Below are 7752 nucleotides of genomic sequence, written 5' to 3' on the forward strand. Positions count from 1 at the left end.
CTTCAATTAAACTACCATCGACGCTGTTGGTGTTCAGTGCGATAATGCACTTTTTATTTTTTACATAGTCCGGTAGCTTACGACCCGCCCCTAAAATATAATTCGTTCTGACGACCACCCATCTAATGTTTGTGACGACATAAACGCTCCATTTTGAGTTCGGGCGCGACTGTAAAGCTATCTGCAAAAGATCTTTGTTCCTTAAAATCAAGATTAAATTATCTAAGTCTTTCTTATTTGATATCTGATAAGGTTCGTTTAACAAGGAGTCATTTCCAGAAGCATAAAAATATCGCAGTTCGCCTTCCGTGTTTCTCAACACAATTCCGAGAGAAAAGTTGATTTTAAAGGCATGCTTTTCAGTTTGGTATATGTCGTTCAATTGTTTTTCGAGATCGTCATAAGAAAGATTAAAATTGTGCGCAGCAAAATTGTATTCTTTTTGAATTACACCTTCTTGGTGGGGTCTGTTTATGAGTCTCTCGTACTTTTTCAGTAGGAATTGTAACGCAGGGTCATCGTCCGTTTGACTGTCATTGTCAAATGTTGTTTCATCCTGGTCAGAGGTCGTGTCATAGGAGGTTGAGGGTCTGTCTAATGAACTCTGTGATGTTTCGTCTGAGGTCATGTCATAGGAGGTCGATGGTCTGTCTCTAGAACTCTGCCCACTACCTAAACTTAATCGATTATTATATAATTCAGAGGTTTGACCTTGTGAGAAGGTTTCCGAGTCTGCGTAAAAAAAAAAATTATAATAAGGGATTAAGAATTTCATCTATAACGGAATGTTTCAGATGACGTGTAAATATATATACATGTATACCTTACTTTGCTTCGCTTTGCCCTGGTCGTCTTTCTTTGTTAATTTCTTTCCTTTTCCCTAAATAAATTTAAAAAAAATGCATGATTTTGTTGCTCGATTAAAATAGATACACAAATTCTTGTAATCAACCAGACAAAGGTACGTACAGGACTTTTCTTTTTAGATGAAACCATGAAAAAGCCCACCCGTCTTTCTTCGTTCTACAATAAGTATACGGATAAAATAATTGCACGATTAAATTGGGTGAACAGTTGCATATATTAAATGTATTTAGACAAAATGTACCTCAGATTCGTCCTTATTCTGTATTGGTCTTTTTTCTTCGATATTCTAGGAAACAAATTTCAATGCTAAATTTTTTTTTTCTCTTGATTTTATAAATTCTTTAATAACTCGATCATTAAAATACATAGATGAAAATTGACTAAATTTCATAAAGGTATATCATAGGTCTTTAAAAAAATGTACTATAAAGTATGAATTATACAATAAAATTAACTGTTAAATATTAACAATGATAAAAATTAATCGTTTTATCAGATTTTTTTTTCTTTGTCATTTTGTTTAATTTTTTCTACACATCGGACAAAATATACCTCAGAATCTTCTTTCTTTTCCCCTCCATTTCCAGTATTTTCTTTGAATTTCTAAGAAAGGAATTTCAATTTTATTTTTTCTCTCCATTTTAGACGATGCTTTTTAACTCGGTCATTAAAAAAAAAACCAAACAAACTCTTAAATATAAACATTGAAAAAAAATATATATATATTTATACATGTAATATCGATTCAAAACTTTTGTTTAATTTATTTGTATACCTATAACAAATATATAAACAAAATATATACCTCAGATGCTTCTTTCTTTTCTTCCCCATTTCGTCTATTTTGTTTGAATTTCTAAGAAAGAAATTTCGATGCTTAAATTTTTTTCTCATTATTAAACGATTTTTTTAAACTCGGTTTTGAAAATGATTAGATGTAAAACCGATTAAATTTCATAAAGGAATATCATAGTTCTTTTTAAAAAAAAGTACCATAATGTATTAATCACACGTAAAAACAACTCTTAAATATAAACGATAATAAATATCGATGTCGTTTTATCGAACCAAAACTCAACAGTCGATATTTTTTTTGATCGTTTCCTATCAGTTTCCTTTTAATTTTTGTTAAGATAAAAATCGTCAAACTAAATAACTGCGTGATTTTTTTTTATTTTAGCGTTTTCTTTTTTGATTATATGTAAGAAAATCTTCTTGATGTAAATCTATTATTCGTATCAAGACACATTTAATAATACAAAGAAAAATATTTACCTCTTTGGCTATGTAGGCTCTTTCCAGTCAATCAATTTTTTCTAGTACATCCCTTGGAGGATCTATATCAATGTTCTCTGTCCAGTCCATTTTGATGATGAAATGAACCAAGTCTAAACGAAACCTCTTTAATATTTGCTGAGACCTTGAGAATCTCTTTGATGAAAATCATTGTAGGAGCTTTTATAATGCAAAGTGATAAGTAATTAGTTTCGTTAGCTCAGCAGGGCATCTCGGAATTAATGTTGATTGTAAAGTAACAAAAAGTGATCGAGACCACCTTGTCAATATCGAGTCAGTAGGTTATCTATACAAACTTTTTCTCACATAATATACCCTCTTTTGTCCTCGTAACAGGACGTGAAATCGAGTTGGCAATAACAGAAAAAAAAATCGTGTAGATTATAGCATAAATCTTCACACCTTTTAAAGCTGAACACGACTCGTAAATAGGCATACGCCATTTTTGATATTATTATCAACACCAAAGTATACTCTTCGCATTCGTTACACCTGACGGGTAGACTTTACTTTACCGGTCCCCAGATCCGCAAGATCCGCGCGCTCATTGCACTATGACGTAAGATTTACGTCACTCAACTGATTAGGGTTGGTTTTGCACATTTTTCGACTGGTTAGGGTTAGTCTTGCACCCACCTGAAAGATTAGGGTTAGTCCTTGCATAAGTTTTCGACTGATTAGGGTTAGTCTCGCATATATCCGAGAGATTAGGGTTATTCCTCGCACATGGGTTAGTCTAGCATGGTCTAGCATCCGCCTGGGAGATTTGGGTTAGTCCTCGCATACCATCCGAGAGATTAGGGTTAGTGTCTTGTTCTTTTAGATTAATTAAGAAATTCAGTTGCATCTGTATTTTTTGCAAGATCTTAATTCAGCTTCAACCACATCTCCTTGGTTTGTTTACATGAAAAAAATGGCTAAGTACGAAAGAAACGGCACTAAGCATGCGCCGCACGCGCTTCGTTCACAATTATTTTTTTGTCTCCTTTTCACTGAATAAACAACATTTATTACTTTTTTTCAGAAAACGAGGTTAAAAACTTCGTTTATAAACGAAGTTTTAAACTAAACTTTTAACCGTAGAATTCTAATGTGGGGTCAAAAAGGCTTAAAATCTCATATTTTTTATTTTTTTCAATCGCTCACGCGATCTCATATAAGTCGCCTACGCCTACACTATATTTTAGCACGTTTTTCTGGGGACCGGTAAAGTAAAGTCGTTCCCACCTGACTGCTTTATTGTCACGGGTATCGGCGTGGAATGGCGACCCGTGTTCGTGCTAGTTATCTTGCAATACTTTTGTTTACATTTTATTGCAGTTACATGTATCTGTGTTTGTTTGTATACTGCACTGACCTGTACAACTATTGTAAGTTTCTTTGGTATCTTACTTTCCTGTATTAGACGAAGTATTAGTTATTTTTGTCGCTACCGAGTGCTGTATAGTATACGTCTGTCTACACCTGTGTCGACCGCTTACACTGAACAGTGACTAAGTCAGGCCCTTTATATAGGGGACCTGAGATATAGCGAGAGTCCGAACAAAAATGGCGGACACATTCTTTTTACGAAGCGTGTTCAGCTTTAAGACACCCTAAGAGTTGAGTGTTTGTCGCTTACTTTCCATGCAGGGGGAACAATAACCTTACAAAATACCGTACATACACAGCAGACGATTCCAAAATTTTACCTTCTCATATTAAAGAGTTCCTTACAGGTCCGATAAATTTGACTAACAGAAAAAAAAAAATCTTTACCAAATTACATTAGTATTGAATAATTTTACGTATTATGAAATTATAATAGAAATAATAATCATATATATTATTTTTACATTAGTTTATCGTTTTTCTCGCCCTATGTCTGGCGAACTAATAATTTTAAACATTTTCCCCTATCTCTAACAAAATAAAGATATAGAACACATAAGGTAAGAGGTGTGAGAATTCTTAGCGAATAAAATCGGGTGTTAAGTTTCTCTCTAGTATAGGGGAGAAAAAAAAAACCCATATCGTATAAGACTAAGTTTTCCTATACACCCTTGTTAAAAATAAGGCGTATCGTGAAAACAGGGCGTATAGCGAAACCAGGGTCATAAAAGACTGTCCGCTGTTTTGTTTATTGGAAAACCAATATTCCTCATATCCTTTTATTGCAAAACCAGGGTCTCAAAAGACTGTCCGCTGTTTCGTTTATCGGAAAACCAGTATTCCTCATATCCTTTTATAGAACCAGGCGTATAGCGAAAATAGGGCGTATCGTCAAAATAGGGCGTATAAACCAGGTACGAAAAAAACCCCTTTATACTACTTGTGCGATATACATTTCTTACGTTAGAGACAGGCAATACCAGTCTAGATCCGGATTCTGATTTTTTTTTTAATTTATTGTCTAACCTACACATAAAAGTACAAGAAAAACTTAGGTCATATAATGCCAAGATTCTAGACATCTAGCTTTCCTCACAGTTATACCACCTTCCTGGATAATTTCGGCAAGCTCGGAAAAAAATCTTTTCAGAGTATGTCGGAAAGACATGTCAGTTTAAATAGTTTTTATCATCTGAAAATACATATGATCTGAAGTTTCGTGTTTTGTTGTCTATCCTGCACGTAAATGAACAAAAAGTAACAGTTACTCGGGTCTTATAAAACGAAGACTGTTATTTCTAAAACTGTAATGAATACCTAGCTTTTCTAATCTACCTTCATTGATTTTTCCGGCAAGTTCGGAAAACCGCCGCAACCTCGGATATGTTTACCGAGCTTGCCAGAAAGTTCCGAGAAGATGCGATTGCTAAAAAACAGTACCACACTGGAATATTTTAAACTAGTGCTCATTGGTTCTACTGACCTTTTTTTCACCTCCAAATTGAAATTACAGTAGAATACAGAATGCTTAAAGCACAGTTAGGAGTTATGCCATTGCCGACGTGAAGCCCACTCTTAGATTCACCATTCTGAATTATGACCCCCCCCCCCCCCGACTCAACCCCCCAGCTCCAATTAATGTGCCTTTTTATTAATAATTAATCGATTCAGCAAATTTAACAAATGGTTCTGGTATCTTCTGTATTTTATTATGCTACAGCGCTAGCTCACCAATCTTTTTAAAAGATAAGCTTGTTACCTACATAATAATAGTATATTTCACGATTTTTTTTTACATATCATATATGAATATGAATAGGTGTTTATATCGTACGCGTAAAAAATAATTATTCTTTTAACTCTTTATAATCAAAACACTTGCCACTTTTTTCAATTTGTGTACAGATTAAGAACTTACGCCTACTCATGAGGAGGCGTAGATTTAAGCTAAAGTTTAGTCTCGACTAAGTCTCCGCCTTTTTGTGAAACGGAACTTAGTCCGATTTCCGGGTTTAGTCACTGATTTAGTCCGGACTAAGCTTAAGCCTGGTCGTAGGCCTTTTTGAGAAACGGGCCCCTGGGGTGTAGAGATGGGGACTGAGCCCATAAATATTTACTTGCATTTGAGGGTGGTGCCATGTTGGGGTTCATAGGTCAACGGACAGACCTACGGACAAAGCGTAGGTGGTTAGTAAGGAAGGGTTAGGCAATGAAATGCATTTTTATATCCGGGACCATGAATACCCTCTGAGCACAAAATACCCTGTTTTGCCAGAAATCGGCGTCATTGTCTTTTTCTTTCTTAATCTCATCTCAGATTCTCAATTCTCTCTCTCATTATTTTATTCTATTTCTGAGAATCATTATTTTGGACTTTTATTTATTTTTGGGAGTTCAGCCTTCAACTCTTTCTGTTTGGACGGATCCTGTTGTCATTGAAATAAACAGAGTATTGGCTTGTTCAGATCAAAACTATACGATCACTGTGAATTTGGATTTATTAAATAAACTTTGAAATCAACCAAAGTGTCGTCATTGGCTTACAGAAATCTTTCGAAATCAATTGAGGGTCAGTGTCGTATATAGTGAGACTTTCCCCGGAAGACTGGCTATATAGTGAGATATACCCCGGGAAGACTGGCTATATAGTGAGACTTCCCCCCGGAAGATCGACTGGCAATAGAGTGAGACTTCTCCCGGGGAAGTCTCACTATATAGCCAGTCTCTCCCCCCTTTCAAAGCGAGACTTCCCCTCAAATGTAGTTTCCGGAATATTTTATTTCATTGTAAAACAATATTTTTCAGTATATGAAGAAAAGTTCTCCGTTAATTAATAATTAAAACATCTTAATAGCCTTTTAACAGTTTGTTAGCCAAAAATAATTATGGGATGACATGTACATGTATATTGATGTGAGATAACTGAATGAAAGATGTACGTTATTGTTACAAGTATACATCTTTCTTTACTATATTGTATTTATTGCATTCCCCATGAAGGTTAACATAAGCAAATTCCAAGAGTCCACGAGTAATGATCTATCAAATGTTAAATGTATTTCTTTTGATAAGAATCATTTTGGAACAATTCAATTATTTACTGTGCACGATAAATTTTTAATGCGCACTTCTATATTTATTCATACATGTATCTATTTTATAAGATCATTATCAAAATGCAAATATATATACATCGTCGATGTAAATAAAATACTACTGAACATGGAAGGGGGAAGCCTCACTATGGTCGTTTAGTGGGGAAGACTCACTATATAGTAATTCTCTCTCTCCCCCCCCCCCCCCCACCGGGGAGTCTTACCGCTATATATAGCCATATTTCCGGGGGGAAGTCTCACTATGGGGGTTGGAGTCTCACTATTATGACACCAGACTAATTCAAGTTAGCGCATTAAACTTCTTGGCTGTTGTCCGAGTAAGCTGCTGTGATGTAAAGTCAATAGGAACGCTAAGGTTTTACCCATCCTCTTGTATAACAATTGTTTACAAATTTTACGAATACTGCTCTGTGGTTACATTTTTTAAACACATATACAAAAAATATTTGAAATTACTGTTGCAAATGTTTACTGAAAGGCAGCTTGCCTCTACCTTCCCCACATTTTTTTGTTGCAGCATATTCATACCCCCCCCCCCCATGTGTTTTCGATCGAGTCAAAAGTTTAAATCTTCCCTCCCATCCACGAAATAAGAATTTCGAGTTTGAACACCCTCTTTTTTTTTCCTAGTGAAAGATTATTCAGGTAAGTTGTAATTTTTTTTCTGACTACCCCCCCCCCTTTTTGAAAAAAAAGTTCTTCTGCTTGTAATCGCTGAGGAAAAAAAATGTTACATTCCACTGTTTATTCTGTGCCCCCTTTTGAAAAAAAGTTCTTCTGCTTGTAATCGCTGAGGAAAAAAATGTTATTTTCCACTGTTTATTCTGTGACATTAATGAAGCCAAAGAGATGACATTTCAGGCTTTCTGGAAAGCCAAACTTGTCATATATTTATAATGTCATCTCATCCGGGATTTAAAAACTCTCCCGATTTGACTTTGGAATATAGACCTATTTCGGGGTTAGCACTGGTTCTCTGCCCTTGATTCCAGTCGCTGCCGCTAGGAATTACAAGGACAGGTAACCACCGCCGCCATGACAGTGGAAAATCTCACTGCTTTGTCGCGCATAGCAATTGCGCATTCTAAAAATAAATAGCATC

Source organism: Saccostrea echinata, unplaced genomic scaffold (assembly GCF_033153115.1).
Source record: "Saccostrea echinata isolate AGI-Se365-2 ecotype Australia unplaced genomic scaffold, CSIRO_AGI_Sech_v1 ptg000046l, whole genome shotgun sequence".
In the NCBI taxonomy this organism is placed as follows: domain Eukaryota; kingdom Metazoa; phylum Mollusca; class Bivalvia; order Ostreida; family Ostreidae; genus Saccostrea; species Saccostrea echinata.